This window comes from Chinchilla lanigera, unplaced genomic scaffold, assembly GCF_000276665.1.
Source record: "Chinchilla lanigera isolate Chin_1 unplaced genomic scaffold, ChiLan1.0 scaffold00083, whole genome shotgun sequence".
NCBI classification, from domain to species: Eukaryota; Metazoa; Chordata; class Mammalia; order Rodentia; family Chinchillidae; genus Chinchilla; species Chinchilla lanigera.
Genome location: NW_004955484.1, coordinates 2,916,078 through 2,930,083, shown reverse-complemented (window position 1 = coordinate 2,930,083; position 14,006 = coordinate 2,916,078). Strand labels below are relative to the sequence as shown.

At 42.3% G+C, this 14,006-nt stretch overlaps 1 protein-coding gene across 1 annotated transcript in view; it reads right to left on the bottom strand.

Annotated features, from left to right (window-relative positions):
- Glg1 (golgi glycoprotein 1) overlaps positions 1 to 14,006 on the bottom strand; it is a 116,524-nt gene that overhangs the window by 57,830 nt on the left and 44,688 nt on the right. The gene's annotated exons all lie outside the window — the stretch shown is intronic.

The window sequence follows — 14,006 nt, the reverse complement described above, 5'->3', positions numbered from 1 at the left end:
ACAGAGACACTTTCCTTTGACCTGATATTTTCCAATTTTATGGCATGCGTTTGTTCTGAGACAAGATCTTTCTTTTCTTTTCTTTGGTCTTTTTGAGACAGGGTCTCCCTGTGCAGTTCAGGCTGGCCTTGAGCTCACTTTGTAACCCAGGATGGCCTCGAACTTGCCACAATCCTGCTGTTTCAGCTTCCCAAGTGCTGGGATTACAGGTGTGCACCACCACGCCAGCTCTATTCCCTTCTAATCTACTTCTTAAATTTTCCTATCCATCAGCCATTCTAGTTCTTTCTCATACAACACATAGAAGGCAATATCACAATCCTCTGCTTGTACATATTTCTATTGAACAGTAACTTTGGCAAAAGGGGCATTTTTGAAAGAAATCTAGAGCACTGGAGAATTTTCTAAATAATGTAGTCAAGATGAAAACTCTCATCTCGGTAGCCCACAGGACGTATACTAGCAAATCAATGACTGTGTTAATGGCTTGCTCCTGTACAGGGGCAGGCTGGGTTACTTCCCCCAGCTTTTCACTCTCACTCCTTTGCACCACCCTTTACAGTTTGCTCTGCGTCCTGCTGTGAACTGATACACAGCCTGGACCCCCCAAGATGGAGCTAGATCAATGACTGGCTCTGGCCAGGGTAACTCTAGTAGACACAGCCATGAGCAGAGGCTTTAAGCGCTTGGCAGCTTTGGCCTGTATTTTTGCCTTTCCCCCTACGAAAGACCAGGGCACATCTGAAGCCAACCCGTGGCCTGGAGCAAAGCAATCCCAAATAACCTGCATAGTTATGGGCGAGAAAAATAAACGTCAATTTGGGCCATTCAAATTCGAATGTTTATTAAATGAAGAAAAATAAATTAATATATCAGGCAAATAAAACAATTTAAAATCCCCAAATCTTAAATTATAACTGGTAACAGCTTTGATCTAAAATTAGTGAATTATATTAGTAGTTACAGCATACTACACTTTTTATAAAGGAGTAACATAATCCATAGAGACACAAACTCCAATTTTTGAGTTAGTTTTTCACGTCATTTGGTGTCTTGATTTGCAACTGACTATAAACAGTTTTTGTACTTTCTTCCTATATTTAGTTCCTCGAAAAATGAGAATAAAGAAATGTCGTAAGAACAAGATTGTGATGTTAGGCTTCTGAGATTTATGAAACCACTTAGCTATTGTCTTTAGAGTCAAAGAACATAGTAAGGCTTAAGAAAAACAGAACAGAGCCCTGCAAAATACAAAATACGAAGTAGTATTTTACACAACTTTGGCAACAGTGAGAACATCAATGCCAACACAAATTAATTAGAGAACGCATAAAAAGAAAATGCTCTGTGACGGCTGTGATCATTGTGTATATCTAAAATGTACCAATAAAATCTGATTACAAAGGAAATGCTATGGTTTAGCACTTTGCTGTTTGATAAGGAATGAAAGGACAAAAACATGTGCGTGCCAACTCAGGTTTGGTTCTCAGAAGGCTTCATTCCCCTGACGTCCAAATCAAATCACTTCATCAAATATAATGTATTCCCTCCAAATTGTAAATATGTACAGGCTTGATTATCTTTAATCCTGGAAGAGCAGTATGCAGTATAAAACCCAGAATTACTAAGGTAGAGTAAGGCTAGGAATATTTTTTCTTTTACTAGTAATCAGTGAAACAGAGCTGGGTGTGGTGGCACACATCTGAAATCCCAGCCCTGGGGAGGCTGAGGCAGGAGGATCACTCCAAGTTCGAGGCCAACCTAGGCTACAAAGTGAGTTCAAGGTCAGCCTGAACTGCAAAATGAAACCTTACCTCAAAAAGAAAAAGAAAAAAAAATCAGAGAAATGATACTCTGAAATGATCCCAAGACTAAATCAACAAGTATACATTCTATAGTTATGTATCCACAATTGTGCTGGATAATGTTGCAGGATACAAAAGAAATGAAAGACCTTATCTAGTCTCCAACCTCAGGTATTTTACAACCCAGCTGCCTAGCTAAATAGTGAAATCAACAATGAGGCAAGCACAGCAGCATGAGGTAGGCCTGAACTAGCCAGAAGACTGAGCTCCACGAAGGGCTGCAGTGGGTCCTCCAAAAAGGAAGCTGCTTGATCCCCCAGGGCTCGGAAACACAGCTGCTGCTGCTGCTTTTCTTTAAAGCTTGGTCTTTAACTTATATTTTAATGTATTTTAAAATATGTGAAATATTGAAATAATTTCCATTTTATGAATAAATATATATCTACTTGAGTATGCATGATTTTTTTCAAACGACTGTAAGAACTCAATCAAGACAGAAGATTAAGAAATGAAATCCTTCTAATCAGTTTAGGACTGCACTTAGACCCCTACCCACAAATCAGAGGCAAAGTGTTGGCTCTCAGCCCGCAGAAGCATCAAATTAGAAGCTGAGCCAAGCTGCGTTATCAGCTGTTCTTTATCACTCTGGAGCTAGAGGTCTGGGCTTCCAAAAGAAGGCCCTCTTACCTAAAGTGCTACCCCCACCCCCCCGTGGAAAGAAAACAACTGTCCTCTTACAAAGTTGGGGAAAACTTTTATTTAAAGTTTCACAAATCTTTCTGTTAATTTAATGATCAAATTTTATAGAAAAGACTGCTGAGGCTGCACATGTTAGTACCAATACAGAAATTATTATGAACAGAGGAAAAAGAGAACATGCTTTTCCACCCCAATGCATCAATGACTAACACAGAGAAGGCATTTAGTTGATGCTGTATAAACGATACATTAGTACATGATACAGTGGAGCACAGAGTACTTGGAGACACTTGCCTGACTCCAATTAAGAATGTGAAGGGTGTGGTGGGATATACAAGCTGCCACTTTTTTTTTTTTTGATACCAGAAATTGAACTCAGGACCTTGCGCTTGCCAGGAAGGTGCTTGTGCCACTGAGCTATATCCCCAGCTCATGCCGCTTAACTAAACCAGATGCTACATTTACTTCTTACAACAGGAGACTGCAAAACAAATACAAATTTTATAGATGAAGACACTGAGCAAGCAACTCGATCAGATGTACACTGCTAGGAGACAATAAAACTGGGACGCAAACAATGATAACAGACGACAATTTAAGCTTACATGATGCCTTCTGGTTGAGGCAGCCCCCAAAGGTGGGATAGGTAGTACGGCTCAGACTGCGCCCAACTACAGGAGGCCTTTGGGAGAAGCAAGAAAAGGAAGGAGGAGACATGACAAACACAAAAGTGTGTGCTGGGGCTGGGGATTTAGCTCAGCGGCAAAAGCGCTTGCCTGGCAAGCGGAAGGTCGTGAGTTCGGTTCCCGGTACCGGAGAAAAACCAAAAAAAAAAAAAAAAAAGAAATCACAAAAGTGTGTGCTCTAGAGGGATGTGTCTGACAGTCACATGATGGATCTAGGTGTTGGCAGTCCAGATAAGGAAATGATGAGACAATGAGATACGCTGTACTAGTAGGGATCCGGATTAGCACTAAATAACCACAGTGAGTTATAAAAAATTGCTTTGTTATTTCACTTTTCTAAATCACTGACTCAAACGTTTTGGGTATTCTTCTACTTTACTCTCCTGGTTGAGAAAAACAAAGCTGAAATCATTGATTTTAAGGATTAAAACTCCTAGCTCTTCCTCTATCAATTCAGAGTTGGTTTTACGAAAAGGGATAGAATAACGGAGAAAGAGTTGACTAACAGAAGAACTCAGCTACAGAAGTTCTACGACCTTACACTGTCACTTAGCCTCTCTAGTCCCCAAGGGCAGGCTTTGGACTAGAACAGGGATTTCTCATCTAGGATCCATCAGTACATTCTGTGAGCCTGACATTGTCTTCAAATCCAATACAAACTTTTGCATGTACTTTTCAAAATTTCTAACAAGACACAATGAAGAAAGGCCATCCCAAACTACACAGTGACACTGTCTCAAAAAAACAAACAAAAGAAACAGTTAAGAAACCTTGGTTGAACACTGGCTGAGGTCCTTTCCAATTTTATGAGTCTATAAAATCTGGGATGTGGAATTTAAAATATAAATAGTTATTGGATTTCAAGTCTTTTAAGGCAACTAATCTGCATACTATGATGACTAGTGCTGCTTTATTTTAATCATTCTTTGCTTGTCAAAGTTACTACTGAGAAGCTTGGGTGTGAATGTTCCAATTAAGCCAACCATCCCATTCACTTAGGAGAATGTTTTACAGTTAGAATGAGTCTAGAACTATAATCTCCGGTAAGTGAACAGGCTGAGTTAATGAGTGACTGGAGAAATCAAAAGATTTACAAAACCAACCTGGAAGCTACCCCAGTTTCTGAAACAAATGCTTGGGAGATGGATGATGTCTAAAAGATGGAACATTCAAATCAGGCATGGTGGTGCGTGCTTGTCATACCCATACTCTGGGAGTCTGAGTTAGGAGGATCATTAAGTTCAAGCCTAGCCTAGACAACTTAGCACAAAACAAAAGATGTTATCAAGAGCTGGGGAAGTAGCTCACTTCAAGGTTCCTGGTTCAATCCCCAGTACTAGCAAAAAGGATGGGACATTCTACAGTTACATGAAACAGCTACGGATCACAAAGGAGTAAGTTCCTTTTACTAGGCATCTGACAACAGCTGTAGAATCACCCCAGGGAAAACAGCCTTTTAAGTCCTTACAAAAACTTGAAGGCAGCTACGAATGGATGCCTGCTCTAGACTGGAAATATTTTGCTGCAGTAGTAGGTACACTTTCCCGGGCATTTATTCATTAAGTACTCAGTAAACTTCCACTCACACAAACAATTCATTTGTTAACCTAGTTCAAAGCCCACTGCCCAAAGCAAAAGGAATATAATTGCTATCTAATCAGAAAAACCCACTTTTAGTCCAGGCAAATCTTCCCTGAGCAAGTCTAAAGGGAATCTTAATCCTCAACCAGATTCTTAACTACTTCCCCCTCAGTGCCACATTGTTGCTCAATCAGAATTTATTTTACTTGTTTGTCTCCTGGGATAGCAGATGAGTGTTACTTTTCCTAAGGATAATGATCAACATCAGCTTTATGCCCTCCAACAGGGCTAATTTACTAAAAGGTTGTGCTTCCGTATGAATCTTCAACACCCACTGACTATTTCTTTGTCTTTTTGAGACAGGGTCTCACTATGCAGTTCAGGCTGGCCTTGAGCTCACTTTTAGCCCAGGCTGGTCTCGAACTCACAATGACTCTCTTGCCTCAGCCTCCTGAGTGCTGGGATGACAGGCGTGCGCCACCAAGTCTGGCTGACCCACTGACCTTTTACAAAGATTTACCTCACTGGGCAGTTTTTTTCCTTTTTATTTTTGTATGAAGCACAGATGTTGGCTCTAGTAAATTAGTGTGGTAAAGATCAAACATGAGTCTACACATAAACACCTAACCATCAGTGACTTGAACGTGAGTGGAGTTTAGCCGGGCGTGGTAGCGCATGACTATAACAAGAATAAAAGCACCATCAAGCCCAAGACTAGGATGACAGAAAGGCAGACAGCGCCACTGCATCGAGGAAGACACATTTGACACAGGCCATAGAAGGAGGGAGCTTGTGGTCTGGCTCAAAGGAAGAGATGCAGGTGTAGGAGGGGCTGGAAAGACACTCTGTGCAGAAGGCAGAGACCTGAGAAACAAGGCGAGGCGCCCCATGGGGACTACTCTTAGGCTTATTTCCTTCCCATCGCCTACCTAGTATATGCTGAGATCACTATACGGATTTAATAAAAACTGCAACATTGGTTCAGTAATGGTTTCCCATAGTTAAAATATGTTATGCTAAATACAGTGTGGTGGAGTTGACTTACTTCTGTTACTTGTGTGCTTCCCGAGTGGGTGGTGGGAATAATATATACAACTTGCATTCTCAAAGGGATAAAAGGGAGGACACACAGCGCCACCGCACTGCTGGTTTCTGACAATCACACACAACAGTACCGAGCCACAGAGAACAAGACCTCCTCGGTGCCCTTAGCCCCAATAAGGTCAGATGGCCCTCACCACAGGAATCAGCAGAACGGCTCACACAGCACATTTACTTGTAGATGTAAGTACTGGCAAGATGGTCAGCTCTGTCAAATACTAATTGACTCATCTCCAGAGAAGTTATACTTCTATTCGGAAAATATGAAAATACACAGCAATCTGGCTAATTACTTAAGACTACAGTGGTCGTAATAGCACACACACACAAAGCCTAATGGACTTGACTTACAATAACTCATTATAACCTTACACTGACAAGTCAAATGACATAGGTATTTTTAAAATCATTTTATTTGAAAATACTTTTGCCAGGCATGGTGATGCACGCCCGTAATTCCAGCACTCAGGAGCTGATGGAGGAAGATCGCTGAGAGTTTGAGGCCAGCTTCAACTACGAGGGAGGGAGAGGGAGAGGGAGGGCAAGGAGGGGGAGGGAGAGACAGAGAATCTGCAGAATCCAGTATGAACTACGGTGCTAAAAAAGGACAGCTTGAGTTTGGGCACCGGCCTTCTATCTGAATTAAGACAGCACAGGCCATTCTAAAAGCTGTGTAAGGCCCGGCATGGTGGCGCATGCCTGTAATCCTTGGGAGGCTGAGGCAGGTGGATTGTTGTGAGTTCGAGACTGGCCTGGGCTACAAAGTGAGCTCAAGACCAGCCTGAACTGCACAGTGAGACCCAAAGCACCTAGGTTGAATTAGGGAAAATTTAATGGATACATTTAATTTTTTTCATGTATAGTCAAATATTTAAAGACCTTACACAAAAACATAAATATAATTACCTCACACAAATGACAATTTGCCTAAATCTTACTATATCAAAATAAATCCAGCCGGGGGTGGTGGCGCACACCTGTAATCCCAGCTCTCAGGAGACTGAGGCAGGAGGATTGTTGAGTTTGAGACCAGCCTGGGCTACAAAGTGAGCTCAAGGCCAGCCTAAACTGCATAGCGAGACCTTGTCTCAAAAAGAAAAAAAAAAAAAAAAAAAAAAAGGTACTACTAACTAAACATTAGCAATTACCACTATATCAAACTACAAATGCTGAAATGATAGAAAGTAAATACTTATTCTAGGAAATACTGATAAATTAATGTAAGCATTAATATAAACACAATCTTTACAAGAATTCTCCATAATCTCCAAGTAACATCTGTGCATTCTAAAGCAGCTATTTGCTATTACAAACCTAGTGTAAACAGCTTCTTTCTCCCAAATGTCTTCTTTCCTGATCTATTTCCAGGCCTTTCAACATGGATTGTTTTAACACACTCCAATCAAGACCGAAGCTGGTCTGGGCTGAGGATGCAGCTCAGCAGTGCAGTTCCTGCCCAGCATGCATCAGACCCCGCAGTTTAATCCCAACAGCACGAAACACAAAAATAAGAAAAACAAAACACTGAAGAAAAGATAAAAGCTATGAGACAGGAGCAAGGTGGACAAAACAAGAAATGATTAAGTAAGGACATCTAAGGGTACTCTTTTTGAGAAAGGGTCTCAACATGCAGTTCAAGCTGGCCTTGAAGTTACTATATAGCTCAGGGTGGGCTAAAACACACAGCTATCCTGACTGCTGGGATTACAGGTGTGCGCCCCCACGCCTGGGTATTTTTTTTTTTACTGTTACATTTTAGATACACATAATGATCACATTCATCCTAGGGAGTTTGCACCTGTATATGATGCATCTCGCTTCTTCTTTTCTCCCCATTTCCCTCCCCTCCCTTCAATATCTTCCCCTCATTGCTTATAAAACCTTTGTTTCTATTTTTTCCTTCTATTCTTTTGAGCACTTTTAGAATTAATGTTATTCTCAGAAAGTGAAACCCATTATTTTGTTTTCTCAAGGAAACACAGTAGGATGGGTGAAGAATAAGGTTATTAAGAAGTATCCTTCTAGCTGGGCATGGTGGCACATGGCTATACAGTAATCCCAACACTCTGGAAGGATGAAGCAGCAAGATCATAAATTCAAGCCTAACCACGGTAATTTAGCAACAAATCTGTCTCAAAAAACTTACAAATATTGGGCTGGGCATGACAGTACATGTATGTAATCCTAGTACTCAGGAGGCTGAGGCAGGAGGATTGCCGTGAGTTCAAGCCCAGCCTGGACTACATAGTGAGTTCAAGGTCAGGCTGGACTAACTAAAGAGCTCCTGTCTCAAAATAAATTAACAAATAAGAAAGACAGGTGTCCTAGGATACAGCTCAATCAAAGACTTTGGGTGCACTTCCCAGTACACAGGGTAGGGTACAGTAGGAGGCTTCTGCAGTTGCTCTGTACACCTGTAAAGGAATTCATCACCACTGTTCACTTCACTCCAGTTCCCCCAGAGAAAACTGATTAGCTTTCAAATGAAAATTTGTGAAATGATCAAGAAGAAAAAAAAATGTGAATAAATACCAATGAATTATATGGGAGAGAGAAGCTTCTAAGTTACAAGTCTAATTACCTCATGGGGACAACTTTTAACTCTTTAAATCGTCAACATACATCCTTTTAAGAATTTCTAAAAACTGTGGCCACCCCATCGCCCCCAGGTGCGTGTGGTGGGACTTTAATCCCTCAGCGTGGTGATGCCCGGAGGGTCGGGGAAAGGCGCTTAGGTCATGGGGCAGAGCCATGGGCTAGGGCAGCGGTGGTGAACTCAAGCCGCAGCAGGCAGGCGGAGCCCTCTGAGCATCGGGTAACAGCTGGTTTTTCCAAACTGAAACCTCAGTGTTCAGGTCTAACTGCGCTTTGCGGTAAGTAAGTGGGTTTGGGGCTGCAGTCTGGGCACTCGTCTCGAAAAAGGTCGCCACTGCTGGACTTGATACCTTTCCACAGGAGCGAGCGTGGTGGACTTCAGCTCCCTCTCCCCTCCCACGTGTCCTCTCATCGCTCCCTGTCCCTCTTCCTGCGCACACCAACGCCCGAGATCCACACGAGATCCACACTCGCAATCTCTTTTCCTTTACATATCTGGTTAGGGCTGGGGCAAGTATGAGGACAAGGCGTCATCACCAAGCAAGGGTGCAGCCCAGGCACGGTGGGGCAGGACACAAAAAAGAAAACAAAGAAAGGGCGCAGTGGGGCGGGAGTGCTGGCACTTAGGAGACACTGAACATTTACCGACGGCTCCTGAAAGGTGCACCCTCTCTTGGAGCATTCAGCAGCTCCTTTCTGAAGGTGGCTAGGGCTGCCAAGAAATTCTGAGTGTTTTCATAGCGAGGTCAGATGCTGAAGCTGGTAGGGGAGAGCTGAAAGCCTCAAGCGCAGGCTCCGGTGATGTTCCGGAACCCTACTACCCTGTCGATACGCGGGCTTGCAACAGATGAGCGCGCAGGCGCGGCGGCCGCCCTGGGCGCCGGGCGTCCGCGCTCCCGCCATATGGTGCCATGTTTGCTGGCACGGGCAGCAAGGAAGAGGCCAAAAACTCAACGTGCTATTTTGGGCCATGAAATGTGATAAATTCCACACTTAAAACCTAAGGATTTTTAAAATTAAAAGACACTTTTCAATGTTAAGATGTTTTAAAATATTAGATTTGTATCACTTAAGGCTCATTAGGTAATAACTCCCACTCTGAAGTAAGCTAAGACTCCAAATATGACTGACAATTTTCTGGAAAAAAAATATAAATCTTTGATGAAACCTCTTCACAGCTGTACTGTAAAGACACAATGTACAGAAACAGCTTTTGGGGTGCTGGGTGCCAACCAGGACGGAGGCGCTCTGCGCGGCGCGGTGAACCTGTCTACGTGGCCCCCTCCCCGCAACCCGCACAAACAAGCTCACCTCACGCTGAAGTCACAGCGCCCGTGGAAAGATCCGGGTGGAAAATAATAGGCAAATTATCTAATCCCTACAAACTCGGCTGTAGCTTTGAGGAAGGAGAGTCACAATTCTAAAAAAGAGTCTCCAGTCGATGCTGCTAATACTAATTTCAGGAAAGCGATTCCTGAGTTCCTCAGCTGTTTCAGGACCGGCCTTTCCCACAAGCCTGCTCCTTTCCTCCCAGCGAGGTTGATTACAGCTAAGAAAAATGGCTTTCCCCGCCTCATGCCCACCTTGTAATGTCCCATTTTCCCCCTATCTTGGACCTGCCTCACTCGAGGTTTTGCTCTATAAAGTCCCTGGGAGGGACAGGGACTTTGGCAACCCACTCGGGCCCCCTTGGGTCCCTCTCTTGGAAGGAAACTTTCTTTCACTCAATAAATATATTCTGCTCTTAAAAAAAAAAAAAAAAAAGAAAAAAGAAAGAAAAAGAAAAATGGCTTTTCACTGGCCCTGAGCTGATAAAATGGGTTTTATGAACTGCTTTGTATAGGGCAAGAAGTTTTTAAGATCAGGTTGAACTCGAAACTGCAAGTGAAAATTCCATCTTACTTCCCTGTAATACCCTGCACAACAATAAACACAAATTACCTAGAACAAGGTGAACAGAAAGTGTTATTTGACCTTTACCTAGGGAAGCCAAGCCAAATATGCAAAAATACTCATCCAAGCCGCAGTGGTCCTTAAAATGCGTGAGTATCGGCATCCCCAGGAACACTAACTCCTGGACTCCTAACTTAAGAATTACTAAATAAAAAACTGAAGGTGAACCCTGGCAACCAGTGTTTATTGGGGCTCCCGAGTGATGTGATATATGCTCAGGGTTAAGAACCTCAAGAAAGCTGGGCATAGCTGCATATGCCTGTCATCCCAGCAATTTGGGAGGCTGAGGCAGGAGTACTACCCACTGGAGACCAGCGTAGGCAACTTAGACAAACTCTAAAAATTAGGAGTGGAGGCCTCCCAAAAATACAGCTCAGTGTGCCCAGAGTCCTTGCCTAGCTAGCGTGTGGCCCTGTACTCAACCCCAGCACCACCAAAAATTAGAGGAAAGTGTCAGCTGGGTTGAATTGGTTCAGCATGGCTATAGGGGTGGGATTTGGCTTTAGGGGTCATTGGTGAAGGCTGAAAAGATGTTATATAGCCCATTTCAAGCACACCAGAAGATCTACTGGGGAGGGAAAAAAAAAGGTATCTTTTTAAAATACCTTTTTCCCAGCTGGGGTGGTGGTGCATATCTGTAATCTGAGCATTCCAGAGGCTGAGGCAGGAGAATGGCTTCAAGGCCAGCCTGAACTACATATATATCACGACCCTGTCAAAAATAGTAATATTTTTTTCACATTCAAGCTCTTAAGAATGTTATCCATTAGTAGACATAACAGAAGGTACTATAACTAGAAGAAACTGGTAAACACCTCTCTCGTTTTTCTTTCCTACCGGTCCTTCACCTTTCCTATTAAGAGTTAAGTTCTATCCAAGAAAGTTTGAAGTTCATATACTTTAAGACATACCTATGACCAAGTCCAGAATATGCAGAAAATAGGCTATATAAAAATTCTCCTTGCTGGGCATGCTGATACACACCTGTGCTCCCAGCACTTTCCTGGAGGCTGAGGCTGAGGCTGAGGCGGGGGGGGGGGGGGGGGGTGGGGGGGGTGTAAATTCAAGCCCAGCCTTGCTAATTCAGCAAGACTCTGTCAAACACACACACACATACACACACAAATGGAAAAGAAACAGGTGGGGGGGCTACAGTTCAGTGGGAAGGCCATGGGTCTAAACCCCAGTAACAAAAGCAATTTTTTCTCTGAGCAAAGCATATCCAGCATTTACTTGAGACACAACACAGTCAGGGATGGATTACCATCTTTTCCTTCAAGTGCCTTAACTTAGGAGTTACAGATCCTTTTGTTTAAGCCAGCATTTAACCTGTGCTTTAGAAACATTTTAACTTGTATTTAAGTTCACAGCTGAGTTACATGACCTTGTTGTATTATTTCTTTCTCTAAAGTTTGACTATTCAGACAGATCCTAGCTTAACAGTGTTAATTACGTAAGTGGCAATTTCCCATACCATTCTTTAAAACAGGCGTAGACTCCACAGGTGTTTCAACTTTAGTTCTTACATTTTGCTATCATTTTGGTCTTGTGGTCCAAAAACTGAGTTTTCTCTGTCTATTAAAATTGCATAATTTGGTAAACAGATCTTTTACAGAAATAACCATCTGAGCACATGGGAGGCTCAGGCAGGAGGATGTTGAGTTCAAGACCAGGTTGGGCTAAACACTTGCTTGGAGTACAAAGTGAGAACCTGTCTCAAAGGAGAATCATCACCAGGGATATAGCTCAGTAGCACAAGCACCTGCCTGGCAAGCGCAAGGTCCTGAGTTCAATTCCCGGTAGGAAAAAAAAAAAAAAGGCAGAGAATCATCTGATAATAATAAGACTCATATACAAAGATATAATTCATCAATCTAGACTTATTATGGGACTACAAAAAAATTTCAACTAACCCATATTGACTCAACTTTCTGAATCATGGCCTGAGTAAACAAATGATAGATGTGTTAAAGAACCAGGTACAGCAGGGTGTGGTGGTGCACGCCTGCAATCCCAGCACTGGGGAGGCTGAAGCAGGAGGATTGTTGCAAATTTGGGAACAGCCTGGGCTACAAAGTGAGCTCCAGGCCAGTCTGAACTGCATAGTGAGACCCTGTCTCAGAATTACTGGGGAAAAAAAAAAAAAAAAAGAACCAGGCACAACACAAATTAGTCATCCATAGGAAATAACCAGGGAATTACTATTTGCGTAAGATTAGTCTTAAAAAAAATTCTGCACAATACCCCAGTTTTATTTATTTAAGCCATACTTTTTTACAAAATTACTTAAGATAGGATTTCCTCAGAATTTGGGTGAAACTTATACTTTTCTCAATTTACTCCTGCTAAATATGAGTTGGGCACGTAAACTCAGCAGATGGGGCTTCCTTAAATCATGAAGGGAAAGTCAACAAAATAGCTATTTTATGGTCAGGAACTTTGGTAAAGCTGATGGATAAAATTACTTTTTCAACTGTAATCCCAACACTTGCAAGGCTGAGGCAGGAGGATCACAGTGAGAGTTTAAGGCCAGCCTAGGCTACATTGTAAGTTCAAGGTCAGCCTGGACTTCACTGGGTGCCCTGTCTCAAAAAAAATTTTTTTTTAACTTTTTGATGCATATATCTTATTAATATCCACTTCCTCAACTTGTAAAGTCAATGCCTTTCGCTCTTTGCCACACTGACCATCACAAGGAGACAGTAAGGTGAAAGGTGCAACTTCCCTCAGCTTCTTCCACAGGACCCCACAGTGAAAGTGGACTACTGGGGGGCAGTCACAGCCAGACTCGGAGACACCAAGCACACAGACTGTTCCCCAGTACTGACCAGATGACCACTGGAGTGATTTAAAAAATATGCTCACCAACTACAACTTTTCCTTCACTGAAAACTGGTCAAGTCATTACACTTCCCACATTGTAACTGTGTTTCTGTCGCGTGGCCCTGACACACTGACAAGACATAAAATAGGGTAGTTATTCATTCATGCTGTGAGGATCCACTGTACAAAAACAAAACAGAACTTCATACTTAGCACAAGTTTCCTTTATATCGATTCCATCAATACACTTAAAATATGACTCTGTGCTCCAAAGAGGTTGCAACCATTTTTTATGTCTCTGTATAAAATAATTATCATCAAAGTTACTGTTAACGTGTGTTAATCAGTTTTTATAATACAGGGTAACAAGTGGCAAAAGTTTTACCTCCTGCACAGGCTGGCATAAAAAGTCTCTTGCTAGAGTCTCCAAGAGCAAGCAATGGATCACTTCCATGCTTTCCCTTATTCATGCTACCGCGGGACTTCAGCGTGGAGTATATAAACCTGTGCTGCACTGGGCTTTGTTTCACTAGCAGCTGATTAACTTTAAGCTAATTATTAAATTACTGAAATGTGCTCCTATTTTTGAAGAAAGGTTGACCAGGGACTAAGAAGCATGCTAGGTTTCGGGAACAATTAGTCTAAGATTAAAAAGATTTCTGTGAGAAACAGTCACTAATTCATACCGAGAAAATTATAGCTGGTGATAATTCACCTACTTAGTATTACAGTAAAAGTTAACTGCAAATTCCTGAACTTCTCT